This window comes from Lissotriton helveticus, chromosome 1_1, assembly GCF_964261635.1.
Source record: "Lissotriton helveticus chromosome 1_1, aLisHel1.1, whole genome shotgun sequence".
NCBI classification, from domain to species: Eukaryota; Metazoa; Chordata; class Amphibia; order Caudata; family Salamandridae; genus Lissotriton; species Lissotriton helveticus.
This window is the reverse complement of record NC_136057.1, coordinates 1820075243-1820095078: the sequence shown is the minus strand read 5'-3', so window position 1 is coordinate 1820095078 and position 19836 is coordinate 1820075243.

Sequence of the window (19836 nt, the reverse complement as noted above, 5' to 3'; positions counted from 1 at the left end):
TTCCAGCCAGGCTTCAGCACCGAGACTGCCATTCTTGCAGTAACGGACTCGCTGAGGCAGGTGCTAGATGCTAGAGGATCCACAGTTTTGATTTTGTTAGATCTCTCCGCAGCATGTGATACCATCTCTCATTCTATGCTTGCGGAGAGACTACACTAATATGGCATTCGAGGCTCAGCCTTGACATGGCTGAATGATTTTCTGTCCGACAGATGGCAAAGGATTATGCTGGGTCCATATCTTTCACAGAAAATTCGTTTGAACAAGGGCTTCCCCCAGGGCTCTTGCCTGAGTCCGACATTATTTAATGTCTATATGGCACTTTTAGCAAAAATCATCGAACCATTCGGATTCGAGATAATTTCTTACGCTGTTGATACCCAGTTGATGTTTTCATTGGGTATCGATTTGGAGGAGGAGAAATCCCGTTTTGCAGCTGGCATGCTTGCAATATCAAACTGGATGACAGCGAACTGCCCCCAATTAAATCCTAGTAAGACCGAAATTATGCTCATGGGAAAAGCCTCGACGATCTTGACACCTGATTGGTGGCCAAATAAGTTGGGTACGGCCCCCACCCTGAGCCAAGCAGTAAAGAATCTTGGAATAAAACTGGATCCAACGTTATCTATGAAGGACCATGTAGCAGCAACGTCTAGCTCCTGCTACTACAGTTTACGCCTATTACGCAGGAAACTTCCCTAGCTGTCGACTGACCACCGGAGAACCTTGGTCCAAGCCATGGTGATGAGTCGACTTGATTATGGAAACGCACAATTGGCGGGAATAGGAGAGGTATTGCTTGCTAAATTGCAGGTAATCCAAAATACAGCGGCCAGGATGATCTTAAATTGCCTCCCAGGCTCCCCTTCCGCTCCTCTGCTGAGACAGCTACACTGGCTTCCTATTAAGAAGCGATTCTTTTTCAAGATCTGCTATCTTACCTTCAATGCCGTGAATGGCAGAGGCCCTCTGTACCTTCAGAAGAAATGCTTGAAGCAAGCCTCACGTTGTAACTTAAGGTCCAATTCTCTGGCCTTCTTACAAATTCCCTGAATTCGTCTGAGCCGAACTGGCGGGAGATCCTTCTCGTACCTTTCTCCCCGGTACTGGAATCAGCTCCCTGTTGCTCTACGAAAATGTGCTACGTATGCCGCTTTTAGGAAACAATTGAAAACTTTTCTGTTCTAACTTACCTTTAACGTGACCGGTTGTCTGTCTCAATTTTGCTAGGGTAGTGCCGAGATGCCTCCTGGTGAGTTGCGCGCTTTAGAAATTCACCTAACATAACATAACATAACAGAATATACCTTGGGGGTCATTAGGATATAGGGTGAATCGCCACAGCCCGCAAGGCGGTGGCGATCCGCCCTACATCCTTCCCCGCCCGCCACCCATTTACCCCCGCCATATTAGTATGGCGAGGGTACCACGACGGACGGGAAGATCGTCCGCCGCTTTTCCGCCCGGTCGACAAGTCGACCGGGTGGAAAAGGGTTTAATATGGTGGCGTGTCTGCTAGACACAGCCATCCATATTAGTATGGGGGCGGAATCATGCCTTTCCGTGGCAGCAACACATGCGGATTCTGCTTTCGGGGGCCCGTTGCGGGCCCCCAGGGTATTGAGGGTGTGGGGGTGCACATGAGGGAACCTATAGTACCCCCCTACATTGTCATGGACATGGTGGCAGGCACCTCACGGTGCCTGTTACCTTGTTCATGACAATGCACACAGTGCATTCCCAGCATTGTGGCGGCCGGTGCTATAAACACCGCCCACCACAATGCTGGGAATGGAGGATGCCACCGCCATGGTGGTGGTGGCATCCTAATTGCCGGGGCGGGACCGCCGCACCGCTGGCGGCCGGTCCCAGCACCACTAGGGTGGCGGGCGGACAGGAGTCCACCCGCTATCCTAATGGGCCCCCTTGTCTCTGGATCCCAGTGTACCTGAAACAACACCAGCTCCAGTTTCTCATAAGCAACAGATTTGTGACTTCTACATTTTTCTGAAAAAGTCTTGCCTAGTATCACCTTGGCTCAAGGTCTGGATAATAACTGGAACACTGTTTTTTTCTGTTCTGGATTGGCCTAGTGACTGTCTTTTGCTTACTCATGAATGGAAACTATCTTCAAGAACGCTCTGCAGTATCAAATGTGAACTTGGCACTGAAACCTCATACATCATCTCATTGTGAACCAAGGGACCTGTCCTTCGTGAACATTACAGCTGTTCTAATTCCTGATGGTATAGTTTGGGACAAGGTTGACTTTGATGTATTTGGTCCCACGGAACTTTTGAAAATCCCACAAGTACTTAACATTTCTCTAAATGATATCTTTACCTCCAGTACATTTTCTGATGATTGGGATTTTGAAACTGTAAATAATATGTTGTCTGATTTAGAACAATCCGCTGCATTTTCTAGCATTTAAATGTTAGAAGACACATCAGACTATAACACTATGACAAAAGAAGGGGTGGAAGAAGACAGGAAACCTCTCCCTGACTTCCTGCACAATTAATTTCTTTAATTTGATTATAATAAATGAATGATTATTTTTTATTTATTTAATTTCAATTTTATAGTGTTATTGTGGGGAATAATGTATTTGTAATTAATTATTAATTGGTTGTTAATTAATAATACTTAAATAATTGATGATTATGGTAATTGTGTAATTGTTTTAGGTGCGGGATGTGGAGTTTATACGGGTGAAGGGTGGGAAGTCATTTATTTTTCATTCATTAATAATTAGATGTTAATTTATATTAATTAATTGATAGAAAATGTAGTTATGGAAATTGTGTAATTAATTTTAGGTACAGGTTGTGGGGTTTATAGGGAAAAAGGATTAAAAGTAATTTATGTTTAATAAATTAATAATTAGTTGTTAATTTATATTAACTAATTAATTGATCATTAATTATGGTAATTGTGTCATTTTTTAAAGGTGAGGGTTGTGGGGTTTATGGTGTAAAGGGTGGGAAGTAATTTATGTTTAATTAATTAATAATTAGTGGTTAATTGATATTAATTAATTATTTGAAAATTAAATATGGAGTTTGTGTGATTAATTGTAGGTGTAGGTTGTGGGGTTTATAGGGTAAAGGGTGGGAAGTAATTATTGTTTAATGAATTACAAATTAGCTGATCATCAATCTTAATTAATTTATATTTAATTAGGGTATTTGTTTATATTTTTGGTATTCGGGTTTTATTGTTATAGGGGTACATTGTGGTGAGTAAATGAACTTTAATAACTTTATAATTAGATATTAAATACTATTAGTTTTTTAATTGAAACATGGGAACAAAATAATATTTATGTTTTTTGTAATTGATAATACTTTTTAAATTGGCAATTAATTATGTTATTTGAAGAAGTACATATATATTTTTTATTTAGATGTGTGTTGTGAATTGTGTGGTGTTATAGGGTAGTAAATAAAACAAGTAACTGTATGTAATAATTAATGTTTTTTTTCTAAATACTTTTAAATTAGAAATCTGTATATTTTTGGAAATAGTTTTTTATCGTATTTAATATATTATTTGTAGGTATTTATTATAGGTATTTAATAATATCATATTTTTAATTGTTTGTAATATTAAATATATTTGTATTTGAAATGTTAACATATTTATATCATTTTTTATTTATTTAGTTTTTTTAAATGATTTTATTATTGTTAAAATTTAGTTTATTTTAAATTTTGAACTGACTTGCAGTGAGAATATTATTTGTTACTCCTCTGAAATCCAACACTTTTCCTACTGTTGCACTCACTGGAGTGGGAATAGTTATTTTTCCCCCTCCGCTATCCAACACTTTCCCTACTATTGCACTCACTGGAGTGGGAATAGTAATTTTTACCCCTTCGCTATCCAACACTTTCCCTACTGTTGAACTCACTGGAGTAGGAAATTTAAGTTTGAAGATTTTTAAATAGTTTAATGTTTTAATGTATAATAGAATGTTTTTTTATTAGACTTTCTTATTGGTACACACATATATAAATATATCAATGAAAATCCAAATCCCAGTCAGGAAGGAGGTGGCTTCCCAAATCAAAACAAAACGTAACTAAGGGTCACAGGGGAACTGATTATGGACTGGACTACATCCAATCCCCAAAACAACTACCTGACAACTACCAGGAGATGTCCAGTCCGTTCATAAAGAACAGAAAACTGCTGAACGATGTAGAAATGTAAGGAACACAATACAAATAGTTTGCCCACCTCTTGGTTAAAGTAAAGAGTCCATCAGCCCACCCTTACTGGCGGAGCTTCGTCATATGGAACTCACGGAGAACTAGATCTAGGACCACAGCCCTGAGCCACCGGGCCCCGCTGGGTACCTGACCTTATGCTCCTGAGAAAACTCTTGCCAAGCTGTGTGTTCAAACCGTATGAACCCTAGTGAAGTGCAGTGCTCATGTGTAAGTTAAAGTTAAAAATGGCTACTTGGGCAAAAAATATGTTTATTGAGGATTGACCAAGTGTCATGTTTAAAATAATCCGATAGTCATGAAACTATTGACTATCTCCTGGCTAAGACTAGTATGGTCAACATGTTTCAGCCGAACTGGTTAACTGACCCGGCTTTCTTCAGGACCTAGATGTTTATAAAGTACAAGCTACTGCAGGATAAACAAGAATTGTGCATACAAAATGTGCATAAATGAAATTCACAACAACCTAATCAGGTAAGTAGGTTAGTCATGGCATGTGCCACCCTACCAGACAAGCGAGATTTGTGCTTGATGGTAAGAGCTACCTCTTCTTTCCTACAAGAGAAAAAGAGTCAACCTATAGAAAGCGTTTATACAATTCACAGCGTCAGCAGTTCACGTTCAGCAATGCCCATTATGCATTGCTCCTGGCAAAATACCCAAACAGTGGTTTGATGTAAGAATATTCACTTTCTAGTAGAACTGTTTTCAACTCACCCAGCTTTGTGTGGGAGAAAAGCCTCACCTCACCCGGCTAGCTGCTCGGAGATGAAAGCCCCGCTCTGTTTGTGTGTGAAGTAAGTACTCATACTCTTTTATCTAAATGCTTCACATATATATCAAACAATAATTTAAACCTAAGGTCAAAAACCTAACAACACTCAGCTCCTAATGGACATGGAAAATGCAGGAAAATGTTAAATTTAAAATGACCTTCAAGGGACTCATAGTTCTCAATAAATCATGCAGTGGAAAGTTAATGAATAAGAGCCCTACTCTCTACAATACCCAATGACCCCTTCAACAATCAGATGGAAAATGAAGAGTAGTCTGGGGGAAGTGAGATTGATTTAAAAGCCTACAGTAAGTCAACCCTACCATCCTGCTAGAGGACAGATGTCCAGTAAGCTTATAGCTGGGAGGTCAGGGCGCAGAGCAGTTCTCCCCTCCTTACCTGTCTGTCGGTGCTTTAGGCCAGACTGCGAGCAGTCTGGGAGGTGACGGCAGGGGGAGGGAGGGCTGCTTATATGTCCTCCTTAATCAGGTGAAAATTGCCTAATTAGCCGCAGCTGCTGCTAATTCGTAGTCCCAAACATGAGTGCCCGTGCTACAGGCATACTCAGAAGCAAGACGCTATACCTCGCTAATGCGCAGTCTCAACAGAATTGTTCATAATCACTGGGCGATATCCCTGCAGAGACTGTCTTGCGTTAGCGCATGTGCTGTGGCCCAATGTTGTGCTACCTACAAGGACCACGTTCAATTTATTAAATGCAAAATATTAGATCCTCCATATGCGGGAAGCTATCTCTGTAGTCAGGTTCCCCGGCTTGGTGAACGGAGGTAGAGAAACATGTATACTGCATTGCGCATGCGCAGTAACACAAATAGTATCCACGGGCATGACGCGGCATGCCACGTCAGTTTCCAAACTCCGAATGACATATACTATGTACTGCGCACGCGCGAGGTCCGGGAGTAGTGTTGCAGCCCGGCTCCCCCAACGTGCATGCGCACCGTTCCATAGTAGAATGACATAAAATGAAAACACCCCGTGGCAGAGCCAGCACATCAGTAGGTATACTAGTTGTCATAATTATTCATGGCTCCTACAGACTCATGCATATATGCTGTCATGTCGGTGCAAGACAAAATATAAGTCTGCTATGCAAGGAAGTAGATGGTAGAACCCCACATCTACCTAGGGAGGAGGTGAATGATATATCATATGACAAGGTGTCTTTAACACTATTGGAGCAGTGCATGAGTGTCAGATCGATACCCACGGTATGCTGTCGTTAAGGCCTTCAGTGTCAGTTCTCATTCTGAAAATCCACCTCTGCTCTTTGAGAAACAAAAATCTCGAGACATCCGCTACATGCTGTGGGATGAAGGGACGTTCCAGCACGAGCCATCTCAAATAATTGGCCTTGTGTTGTTTAGAGAGAAAATGTTCCGTCAAGCAGGTGGACTGCTTCCTACACCGTATGGTACTCTTATGTTCGCTAATGCATAACTTCACCTTGCGCGTAGTGTGACCTTTGTACAGTTTGGCGCAGGGACATGAGATCATATAGATCACGCCTTCCGAGTTACAATTGGTGTGGTTCTGTAATATCCAAGGGCGACTAGTGCCTATGTCCACTGATGTCGTTTTGGTGGTCTGAGGACACACACTGCGCGATCCACAAGGATAGTGGCCTCGTACGGGGAGTCGCGACCTCAGAGTGTTTGTATCACATATAGGCTGTGTTAGTGGTCGTGTGTGGACCAGACTGTCCCGCAAACTAGGGCCTTTCATAAATGCGAAAAGAGGAGGTGGAATATCCCCAGACGCCACGTTGAGGATGCGCCAGTGTTTTCGCACTGTCTTCTGTAGTTGGTTAGATAATGTGCAAAAGGTCGTCACAAAAGTGAGCCTGTCATTAGGGGGTTTGGGAGTGCTGTTGTCCAAAAGCGCATCCCGATGATTGTTCGATGCCCTCTTCCAGGCCTGACGTACGAGTCGCTTGGGGTATGCCCGTGCCTGGAGTTGTAATGCCAATTTACTGGCATGTTTTTCAAAGAGATCCCTGGTCGAGCAGTTCCTGCGAACCCGCAGGAACTGGCCCACTGGAAGATTTTCTCTGAGAGCCCTCGGGTGATGGCTGCCAAAGGATAAGAGTGAGTTCCTAGACATAGGCTTCTTGAATAGTTCACACTGTAATTGATCTTCCTGAGGAAAAATACAGATGTCAAGAAAAGCCAGCCGTTGTTTGCTGTATTCGATGGTAAACTTTAAGAAGGCATTTTGTTGGTTAAGCCAGTTATGGAAAGCCATGATCTCTTGACTCGAACCCCGCCATACTACCAGTACATCATCTATGTACCTCTTCCACAGCACCAGATGTTGACGGTAAGGGTTGCTGTGGTTCAGTACATAGTTTTTTTCAAAAAGATGAACATAGAGGTTGGCGAGGCTGGGCGCAAAGACGCTGCCCATTGAGGTGCCAGAGACCTGGAGAAAGATCTGATCTTCAAACCTGAAGAAGTTCTCCATCATGGCCAATCTGGCACACTCCATAATGAAGGAGACCGGAGTAATGCTGTCGACCTCACGCGCTTCCAAGAGACTCCTGATGGAGTCCGGTTTCTTGTTGGGGGATACACGTATTTATTTATTTTATTTATTTATTTATTTAGGAAGTTTTCTATAGCGCTGTCAAGACCGGGAGGTAACAGAGCGCTTTACAGAAAGAGAAAGACAGAGATCTGCATAAACATGACATATGAAAGGTATTAGCATTCAAGGAGTAACATAGTAAGCGGAACATGATTGTGCTGCCGAACTTCTTTGGTTACATGATTAGTTGTAGTCACAATAGTACAGGGGTTGCTTACTGGCCCCGGTTATCCGCAACCGAGGGAGCGGATAAGGAACAAGGATTTGAGTTGCCTTTTGAATTCCACAAAAGATGGAATAGTTCTGATGTGCTGGGGGATGGAATTCCAGATTTTGGGGGCGTTTTCAGTGAACGAGCAGTCCGCTGTTTTTTTCTTTCTAGTTTTAGGTAGAATGAGCAGGAAGGAGTTGGAGCTTCTCAGATTCCTTGCTTGGCCTGCTTTTTTGAGTTTTTTTGCCAGGTATTCAAGTTTGCCGGTATGGAGGGCTTTGTGGGTTAAGCAGGCCGTTCTGAAGTTGCTTCGCATTTCCACTGGGAGCCATTTGAGATCCTTGAGTGCTGGGGAGCTGTGATCTGATTTTTTGATGCCGGTGATCATTCTGGCTGCATGTAATGTTGTTTTGATCTGAGCCAATCTCGATTTAGGGATACCTGTTAGGATTGCGTCCCCATAGTCCAGTCTTGACAGTACAAGAGATTGTGTGGCCATTTTGAGATCCTTGTTCGGGATGTAGGGTTTGATCTTGTTCAAAAGTCTGAGGTTAGAGAATGCACCTCTGGCCGCATTCTTGATGTGTTTTGTCATGTTTAATTTGGGGTCTATGATGATGCCAAGAGATTTGACAGAGTCGGCTAGAGTAAGATTTCCTTTGCGGGCATCAATTGCTTTTAGTCATTCGGTGATTTGAGGGTTTTCATCCTTGTTCGAGATGAGGAGTGTCTCAGTTTTGTCTGGATTCAGTTTCAGGTGATTGTTTGTCAGCCATTGTTGAACATCTTTCTGGACATTGTTTAGTCTGTGAATGTCAGTGAGAGAGGAAGTTTCCAGATAGATTTGTGTATCGTCCGCATAGTGGTGGAAGCGGAGGTTGGCTTTCCTGAGTAGTTTGGAAAGTTGTTCCATATAGATATTGAAAAGCTGAGGCGAGAGCACCGATCCTTGGGGGACGCCCTTATTGACCTGCTTGGTTTCGGAGGTGAAGTTCTTTATTTTTATGATTTGTGTTCGATGGTGTATGAATGAGGAGAACCATTTGAGAACTACTTCGCCGAGGCCAGCTCTCTCTTGAAGAGCCTTGGAGAGGAGTTTGTGGTCCACCGTATCGAATGCTGCGGAGAGGTCAAGGAGAATGAGGAGGCAGCATTTGTCTGAATCAAGAGATCCGTGGATATCATCGATGATGTTCAGCATCGCTGTTTCTGTGCTGCATCCTTGTCTGAAGCCAGATTGGAGGGGGTCTAGGAGATTGATGTTGTCCAGATGTTGAGTCAGTTTCAGAAGTACGCAGCGTTCCAGTATTTTGGAGAGGAAAGGGAGGTTAGATATTGGTCTGAAATTGTTCAGGTCTGTTGAGTCAAGGCCTGGTTTTTTCTGCAGGGGGGCAACTTGCCCCATTTTTAGGCAGTCAGGGACCACTCCACTTTTTAGGGAGCTGTTAATGATTTTGCCCCATATAGGTGCAAAAGTGTGCTTCATTTTCTTGATTAGTGAGGGAGGAATGGGGTCAGAGATATGTGATGATGGTTTGGAGGACGCGATCAGTGAGATTATCTCTGCATCTGGAACGGGGTGAAGGCTAAGCCAGGGGGTGCTCAATGCACCAGGAGAGATGGCCTGAAGGGCGGCCGAGCTGGTCTTCTTGGGGTGTGAATTGTTGAAGTCGAGTGAAAGTTCGATTATTGTGATCTTGTCGTTGAAGAAGTGGGCGAAATTGTCGCATAGTTCTTTGGACGCCTGTACAGAAGAGGACAGTGGTTTGGAGGTTTGTTGTCTGATGATGCCGTAAATCTCCTTCGGTCTGTTTTTGGCTTTGTCCAGTGCCTCGCGGAAGAAGCTGGATTTTTTGTTTTTGATGTAGTTGTATTTCCTGCGGGCTGCTTTCAGTTGATCACGAAGGATGGCCGTTGGGTTATTTCTCCATTTTCTCTCCTTGGCTCTTAGGGTTCTCCTTTCTGCGTTGAGGTCAGCGTTGAACCAAGTTCTGGAAGGGATAGCTCTACTTCTTTTGAGCTTTAGTGGCGCTAGTTTGTTGAGTATGGACACTAGCTCGGAATTGTAGCAGTCGGTGAGCTCATTGGTGGAAAGGTGCGCTTTGTTGGCCGGAAGAAGAGAGCTTAACTGACCATCCAGGATATCCAGGGGTATTTATGAGAGGTTTCTAGTCCATTTGGTGGGGTCCGGGGGAGGTTTGTGTAAAGTGACTCCACATCAAAGCTGTCCAAAATATCGGTATTGATGTTGAACTCGATATCGGGCAAAATCCGTAAGACATCAGCCGTGTCTTTGAGATAGGAGGGCATTTCAGTGACCAAAGGTCGTAAAAAGAAATCCACAAACTTGGATAGTGGCTCATGTAATGAGCCAATCCCGGATATGATGGGTCGTCCGGAAGTCCCTATTCTAGCGACACCTATGTGGCACCGGTATTCAACACCAGAGGTAGGCGCTACGGGTCCAATTATTCATCATCTGGATCCGATCAGGGATCAACTGATTCTGACTCCTCCAATACTGGTGTACCCCAAGGGAGAGGGAGGGGACAACCCCGTAGATTCAACAAGAGGCGGGGTATGCAAGGATTTTATCAAAATCAATGTCAATGGAGGCCCCCGGCGCCTTGGGGTTACCAACCACCCCCGTTTGCACCTCATATGCCACTCTTTCCACCACATCAACAATTCTATCCTGACCAGTCTTTTTTAGAACAGGGCCGAGGCCGCACCAGGGGCAAACGGAGGGGAAATCCGACTGTCCACTGGCAACCAGATCTGCCATATGCGAACACCAGGAGCAGCAGGAGGGGCAACCAGCAGCAGACCCCCAATGCGACCGGGGAACAGTAGATCTGGTAGTCAACTTGAGTTCGAGGACACTCACAGAAGACGAACACAGTGTCCTCAGCAAAGGGTTAGGCTTCGTACCCACACATCTAGGCGATCCGTTTGGCATGCGGTGTGAGCTAGAGAACTGCTTTAGGAAGGTTCGGCTTCACTTTTTCTTCAAGGATAGAGATACGGACATTAGTATGTCCTCAGCCGACACTAACAACACTGGTTTACGTCCTAAATCCAATTTACACCTATGTCACATCAGGTTCCCTCTCAGGTCACTACCTTCGAGAAGGCGGTAACACATGACGTGATGGCAGTATGTGACACACGGTTAACCAACTATAGCAATTTTTCCAAGAAAGACAGAATGGCCCCTCAGAACCTAACAAAAGATTCGTCCGTTACCATTAAGCCAGCGGACAAAGGGGGTGCCACTGTCATTCTGGACACAGTAGCATATAGGACAGAGCGCCTAAGGTAGCTGAATGATACCAAATCCTACCAGGTTTTGGACATGGATCCTACATCAAGGCTTACACTGGAGATTAAACATCTAGTGGAGGAAGGTGAGGCAGAAGGGTGGATCACGTCACATGAGGCTAAATTTTTGATAACAAACAACCCGGTGATGCCATACTTTTATTATTGCCTCCCGAAAATCCACAAAATCCAACGACCGCCTCCCGGACGACCCATCATATCCGGGATTGGCTCATTACTTGAGCCACTATCCAAGTTTGTGGATTTCTTTTTACAACCTTTGGTCACTGACATGCCCTCCTATCTCAAATACACGACTGATGTCTTACGGATTTTGTCCGATATCGAGTTCAGCATCAATACCGATATTTTGGCCAGCTTTGACGTGGAGTCACTTTATACGTGTATCCCCCAACAAGAAACTTTGGCCTCCAACAGGAGTCTCTTGGAAGCGCGTGAGGTCAACAGCATTACTCCGGTCTCCTTCATTATTGAGTGTGCCAGATTGGCCATGATGAAGAACTTCTTCAGGTTTGAAGATCAGATCTTTCTCCAGGTCTCTGGCACCTCAATGGGCAGCGTCTTTGCGCCCAGCCTCGCCAACCTCTATGTTCATCTTTTAGAACAAAACTATTTACTGAACCACAGCAACCCTTACCGTCAACATCTGGTGCTGAGGAAGAGGTACATAGATGATGTACTGGTAGTATGGCGGGGTTCGAGTCAAGAGATCATGGCTTTCCATAACTGGCTTAACCAACAAAATACCTTCTTAAAGTTTACCATCGAATACAGCAAACAACGGCTGGCTTTTCTTGACATCTCTATTTTTCCTCAGGAAAATCAATTACAGTGTGAACTATTCAAGAAGCCTATGTCTAGGAACTCACTCTTATCCTTTGACAGCCATCACCCGAGGGCTCTCAGAGAAAATCTTCCTGTGGGCCAGTTCCTGCGGGTTCGCAGGAACTGCTCGACCAGGGATCTCTTTGAAAAACCGCCCAGTGAATTGGCATTACAACTCCAGGCACGAGCATACCCCAAGCGACTCGTACGTCAGGCCTGGAAGAGGGCATCGAACAATCATCGGGATGCGCTTTTGCACAACAGCACTCCCAAACCCCCTAATGACAGGCTCACTTTTGTGATGACCTTTTGCACATTATCTAACCAACTACAGAAGACAGTGCGAAAACACTGGTGCATCCTCAACGTGGCGTCTGGGAATATTCCATCTCCTCTTTTCGCATTTAAGAAAGGCCCTCGTTTGCGGGACAGTCTGGTCCACACACGACCACTAACACAGCCTATATGTGACACAAACACTCTGTGGTCGCGACCCCCCGTACGAGGCCACTATCCTTGTGGATCCTGCAGTGTGTGTCCTCAGACCACCAAAACGACATCAGTGGACATAGGCAGTAGTCGCCCTTGGATATTACAGAACCACACCAATTGTAACTCGGAAGGCGTGATCTATATGATCTCATGTCCCTGCACCAAACTGTACATTGGTCACACTACGCGCAACGTGAAGTTACGCATTAGCAAACATAAGAGTACCATACGGTGTAGGAAGCAGTCCACCCGCTTGACGGAACATTTTCTCTCTAAACAACACAAGAACGATGATTTGAGATGGCGCGGGCTGGAACGTCCCTTCATCCCACAGCATGTAGCGGATGTCTCGAGATTTTTGTTTCTCAAAGAGCAGAGGTGGATTTTCAGAATGAAAACTGACACTGAAGGCCTTAACGACAGCATACCGTGGGTATCGATCTGACACTCATGCACTGCTTCATTGGTGTTAAAGACACCTTGTCATATGATGTATCATTGAGCTCCTCCCTAGGTAGATGTGGGGTTCTACCATCTACTTCCTTGCATAGCAGACTTATATTTTGTCTTGCACCGACATGACAGCATATATGCATGAGTCTGTAGGAGCCATGAATAATTATGACAACTAGTATACCTACTGTTGTGCTGGCTCTGCCACGGGGTGTTTTCATTTTATGTCATTCTACTATGGAACGGTGCGCATGCACGTTGGGGGAGCCGGGCCGCAACACTACTCCCGGACCTCGCACGTGCTCAGTACATAGTATATGTCATTCGGAGTTTGGAAACTGACGTGGCATGTCGCGTCATGCCCGTGGATACTATTTGTGTTACTGCGCATGCGCAATGCAGTATACATGTTTCTCTACCTCCGTTCACCAAGCCGGGGAACCTGACTACAGAGATAGCTTCCCGCATATGGAGGATCTAATATCTTTATTTTAATAAATTGAACGTGGTCCTTGTAGGTAGCACAACATTGGGCCACCGCACATGCGCTAACGCAAGACAGTCTCTGCAGGGGTATCGCCCAGTGATTATGAACAATTCTGTTGAGACTGCGCATGCGCGAGGTATAGCGTCTTGCTTCTGAGTATGCCTGTAGCACGGGCACTCATGTTTGGGACTACGAATTAGCAGCAGCTGCTGCTAATTAGGCAATTTTCATCCGATTAAGGCGGACATATAAGCAGCCCTCCCTCCCCCTGCCGTCACCTCCCAGACTGCTCGCAGTCTGGCCTGAAGCACGGACGGACAGGTAAGGAGGGGAGAACTGCTCTGCGCCCTGACCCCCCAGATATAAGCCTACTGGGTATCAGTCCTCTAGCAGGATGGTAGGGTTTCCTTACTGTAGGCTTTTAAATCAATCTCACTTCCCCCAGACTCCTCTTCATTTTCCAACTGATTGTTGAAGGGGTCATTGGGTATTGTAGAGAGTAGGGCTCTTATTCATTAACTTTCCACTGCCTGAGTTATTGAGAACTGTGAGTCCCTTGAAGGTCATTTTAAATTTAACATTTTCCTGCATTTTCCATGTCCATTAGGAGCTGAGTGTTGTTAGGTTTTTGACCTTAGATTTAAATTATTGTTTGATATATATGTGAAGCATTTAGATAGAACAGTATGAGTAAACAACTTTTTTAACTTACTTCACACACAAACAAAGAGGGGCTTCCATCTCCGAGCAGCTAGCCGGGTGAGGTGAGGCTTTTCTCCCACACAAAGCTGGGTGAGTTGAAAACAGTTCTACTAGAAAGTGAATATTCTTACATCAAACCACTGTTTGGGTATTTTGCCAGGAGCAATGCATAATGGGCATTGCTGAACGTGAACTGCTGACGCTGTGAATTGTATAAACGCTTTCTATAGTTTGACTCTTTTTTTCTTGTAGGAAAGAAGAGGTAGCTCTTACCATCAAGCACAAATCTCGCTTGTCTGGTAGGGTGGCACATGCCACAGACTAACCTACTTACCTGACTAGGTTGTTGTGAATTTCATTTATGCACATTTTATATGCACAATTCTTGTTTATCCTGCAGTAGCTTGTACTTTATAAACATCTAGGTCCTGAAGAAAGCCGGGTCAGTTAACCAGTTCGGCTGAAACATGTTGACCATACTAGTCTTAGCCAGGAGCAGTAAGATGCAGGTTCTTCAAAACGGGACATTTGCCTTCAGCCCACTGGGGTTTTATCGTGATAATTCTGCATCAATACAAGCGGCTCACAGAAGCAACATTGTTCAGCACTGCAAAGACCAGAAGGCCGTTCCAGCGGCCCCGCCCACTGAGGCGAGTGTCACGAGATTCAGGTGCTGATTAAGCTTGAAGGTGCAGGCATTCACTAGCCCATGACTAAAAGCTATGGAGAGCACGAAACACGTCAGGAACTTTACATTGAAAGGACTTTGCCCTGTTTGTGAAGCTGCTGTTTTTTACCTTGAATAAATGCCTGACAACTTACCTCCTGTGGTGTGGCTCTGGTATTAAGGACAACGACTGTTGGATATATATATATATATATATATATATATTCACTGAAAAAACCATAGGTTTCACTCCAGTTATAGTTAGCTGGAAATTTTACTCGCATAAAACCATTGAAATTCCCACGTTATAGTTAGTTGGACTCACTATAACTTGCGCGCCTGCAATGCACTGCTGATGACATCACATATTACATCACTCATGACATGGTCAGTGACATCACTCATGACATCACTGATGACACCATCCAGTGAATGCGTCTCTTTCTGAAAAATAAATATTAGTGAGTAATGTTTAAATATTTAAATATATGTATTATTGTTTCACTTTGTGTATAAGTGGCTACATGTTTTTCTTAGTATCAGTATGAGTGTCTGTATGGTTTGGTGGGGGTATTACTTAGCACATAGATGCATGAATGATTGACTCTCTCTTTGTATGTGTTTTGAAGACAGCATATGTGCAGGACTGTATGGGTGGATGAGTGTATATATGTGTGTGTTAGTGACTGAATGACTGTCTCACTAGTGTCTTTATCAGTAACTACATATGTTTTTATCTAATATATGTGAATATTGATGTATATAAGTGAGTATATGTGAGAGTAAGGGATTTTAAGAGTTCCTGTTTAAATTAGTATGTGCTTCTATAAGTGATTGTTTGAGAGAGTAAGTACGTGTTAGTTTCCTTAGAAGTAAAGTGGTAGTGCGTGTATTGCTGTATATGCAAATAAATGGATGTTCAATAGTTTATTTGCATGTGTGAGTATGTGTCAGAGTATCTTTTAGATGACTGTCGGTGTGTATCAGGATGTATGGGTGTATCACTACATATGATGAGTGAGTATATGTATGAGTGACTATATAGAACTGTTTAAATGCTAATTCCTAACTATAACTGGTGTGAAACCTATGGTTTTTTGCAGTGAATTTCATAGGTTTTTTAATAGCAATTCTCTATAGGTATAAAAAGCAAAAAAATGTATAACGAATTTTATAATGTATAATTATGTAAATATTTTTATTTTTTATTTTTTTTTGCCCTGGGGCGCTCCCGGGGCGCGTACCGGTGAATGCACGGGTAAGCGCAATGTTACGGCGCGCCCCGGGGCGCGTACCGGGGAGCGTCCCGTTAGCGCTATTCCCGCGAACGAAAACAACATCGTGACGTTTGGCGTAGCCGCGTGATGCGTCATATGACGCACTGCGTAAGGGCACCCGGAAGCACGCGAGCGCATACGATCGCGCAACATCCTGACGCGCGTACGCTACCCGCCCCCGGGCGCGCCCCGGAGCGCGACTACGGGCGCGCCCCTGGGCGCTTAGCGTAAGCGCGTCGGGTCATGTGATCTGAAAATAACACTTTTCATTGGTGCAGATCAGTTTTGGTTTCCAAATGATGTAAGCCCGGATCATGTGACTTGAAAATAACACTTTTCATTGGTCAAGAACAGTACTGTTTTCCAAATGATGAAAGACTCCACCTTTTTTCCTTATTCTGACTTTGTCCTTTGACTGAGGAAGACCTTTTACAACAACAAACAGAATTATTTTGTACTTAAAATGGCTACAGTAGCAGCAGCAGCTGGAGCATCTGCACCACCACCACCACCACCACCACCAAGAGGACCACCACAACAGTACATTGGTGGTCAAGAAGAGGATGAGGAGGAAGAGGAAGAGGAGGAGAGGAGAAGATGGCTGGCTGAAGGCAATACCCCATACCAGCCAAGGCCACACATTGTATGGGAGTTTTTTTCAATCCCAGACGGCAAGAAAAAAGTGAATGCAGCCAAGGTAACTTGTCTAATCTGTGGTGAAGATTAGAACTCTCAAGGGGCAACCCAAACAAAAAATATTCCTTTGGTAATAATACCATGATTAGACATATGACCCGCAAGCATCCAAACAGCTATTCTCGTGCAGAGATGAGGGAACTGGCCAGAAACCTCCCCCAGTCTTCAAGGACCACCTCCAAAAGAAAGCAACCCACTCCATCGGGACCAGACACAACGGAGATGATGCCTTGCATACAACAACGATTTGAAGATTTTAGAGTAACATGTCTTTACTGTGGTAAGCTCATGTCGTATGGTGAAAAGAGCGTAAAGCTCATCGTCTTTGCTGGTGACAACCACAATTGCCCCAAAAAACCCTAATTTTTTCCGTTTTTTGTTTTTTGCTCCAGTTGAGCCATTTTCAATTCCCTTTTTTTGTTTCTCCCCATAAAAAATACAAAAAAAATATAAAACTGTTTTGAAAAGCCAAAAAAAGTACAAAATGTTCAAAAAGACAATAAAAAAATATAAAACAACAAAAAGAAGAAAAAAAACAGTTCTTTTTAGAACTACCTTTAATTTATAAAAATAAACCTATATTTTTAAAGAATCTCTATCAATTTTTTTTCCTTAGGGTACGCGTACCGGGGCGCGCACCCAAAAAAAAAAAAAAAATTTATGAAGGAGTTAGCATGAGGGAAGAACACAAAGAGAGTAATGTTAAGAGAAAGAGAGCTACAGGGAGAAACACAGAGGGATTGTTTATTACATAGTAAAAAACAGAGAAGGTGTAATAGGGTGAAAGTGAGAAAAGTAAAATGACTAAAGGAGCGAAAGAAAGGAAGAGAGAGGAAGAAGACTAAAGTAGAGATAGTGGGAGAATGTGAGTGGGTGTTGAAAGAAAAAAAAAAGAACAGTAAAAAATGGAGAAATGAAGGGTAGTGGTGGAACCGAGATAAATGAAGAACGGTGAAGGAGGGTGAGAAAAGACCAGTTAGTGTAAGTAAAGAGGTGTGAAAGAGGGTGAAAAATTGAATGAGGATAACACATGGGGAATCACAAAGAGAAAGGACAAAGAGAGTAAAGGAAACACTGCCTGAATGGGTTTGTGTGAAACAGCAAAGAAAGGTAAGTAATGCAGTGTGTGTGACTTATAGGGAGTCAGTGGGTGTAGGTCGGGGTATGGGTGTGTAAGGTGTGTCTGTGGGTGTGGGTACCCCCTTATATCCATTCCCAACATTGTTTGTCCTCCATTTTCTGTCTCAAATCTACCGAAACACAAAATGGAGGACTCCCGTAGCGCTGCCGGTACGCGTACCGGGGCGCGCACCGGGAAGCGCTCCCAAAAATTAACAAAAGTTAATTTACATAAAAAACCACTGGAGACACTTTTACCAAATATAGAATAGGCCATGCTACATACTAGTCCCTACCATTTTCCCAAATTTGGTGGAATTCCATTGAGCCATTTGGCCTGTAGCCCTCTTTAAATATCCTGAGGTGAATTACTTGACAAAAACACATCTGAAGTGTTAGAATTTACAACCAATTAAAATGTTACTTTCATTTTCTACTATTATTTCATGACATTTGATTGGTTATGTACATGAATATATATAAAGAAAGAGAAGGAAACACAGCCATTTTGAATAATACTTCATAAAGTACATTTCAAAAGGAATTTCACTGAGAACTTAAACTTCTTTTTCAAAGGTAAGATGTTATTTTGAAAACTGAAGTATGTTGTGCACTTTAAGTTAATTTGTAAAACATTTTCTGATAGTTATATACTATCCCTCTGTAATAGTTATAGATTGAGATAGGCTTCTCTGTTATACTTATGGATGGAGTTAGGCTTGTCTTGTATAATTATGAATTTACTTTGGCTTTATGATATACACTTTTTTATATTTCTACTTCCAGCCTGATACCATACACTGCCCAAAGATAACTTCTCTGTTAAAAAATCAAAACTACCTGTCTGAACTTAAACCCAACAGTGCCCTATCTCTACTGATATATTTATTTTTCATGCAAATTACAGCAAGAAAATTGAAGGAGAGCAGAATATTTCCTTCAAAATTGTTCTGGAGAACAACGGTGAAATTTTTTTGTAGATAATGAAGACTTAGATTTCATGGATGAATCACGGGACTATGAATTAGTTCAATGTGTAGAAGCAGTAGATTCGCTGATTGAAAATGAGGACATTTCCGACAATGTGTTGTTAGAAGTTCTGTTAAATTTGGAAAAAGAATCAGAAAAATAAATTTATATTTAATAACCAAAAATTGTTCGAGACATGATTCATTTTTATATGTAATTCATAAACTAGTACCAAATTGATTATAATGTAAATTCAGACTTATAGTATACTGTGCAATTTTTTTATGTTACATAGTAATTTTGCTCAAAGTTACTTCCTTTCTCCCACTATATTATCTCCAATGTGTATTTGACATCTCTTTTTCATCTCCTGCCTCCATGTTCTTTCTGCTTTCCTGACAGACTATGATATGGATTCCATATACCCCAATAACTTCTGTAACAACATGCAACATATCTACAGAGTAAACGGTGTACATTAAATTTAAGACTCAGCATTGGTACACATGTTGGTACTTAAAACACCCAAATAACACAACTCTATGCAGAGCTACCCACCTCTAATCACTTTAAATTATTATTTTCCTGTTTCACTGAGTTTTCCCCATGTGTGGGGGGGGAGTGTGTGGGGGATGTGTGGGTGTGTCTGTGAGGTGTGTGTGAGTGTGGGTGTGTGGGATGTGTGGGTGTGGGTGTGGATGTGTACGGTATCGGTGTGGGGGTGTGGGGTGTTTGGGTGCGGGTGGAGGTGTGCGTGTGTGAGGTGTGTGTGGGGAGTGTGTGGGTGTGGGGGTGTGGGGTTGTGTGTGTGTGGGTGTGTGTGGGACATACTTGTAGGTACCTAAAACAGCCACAGAACCCAAAAGCTCTTTTCAAAGCTACCCTACCTGTAATCACTCAAAATTATTATTTTACACTATTATTTTCACTATTTTTCACCAAAGTACGCTCCCTGGTACGCTCCCTGGTGCGC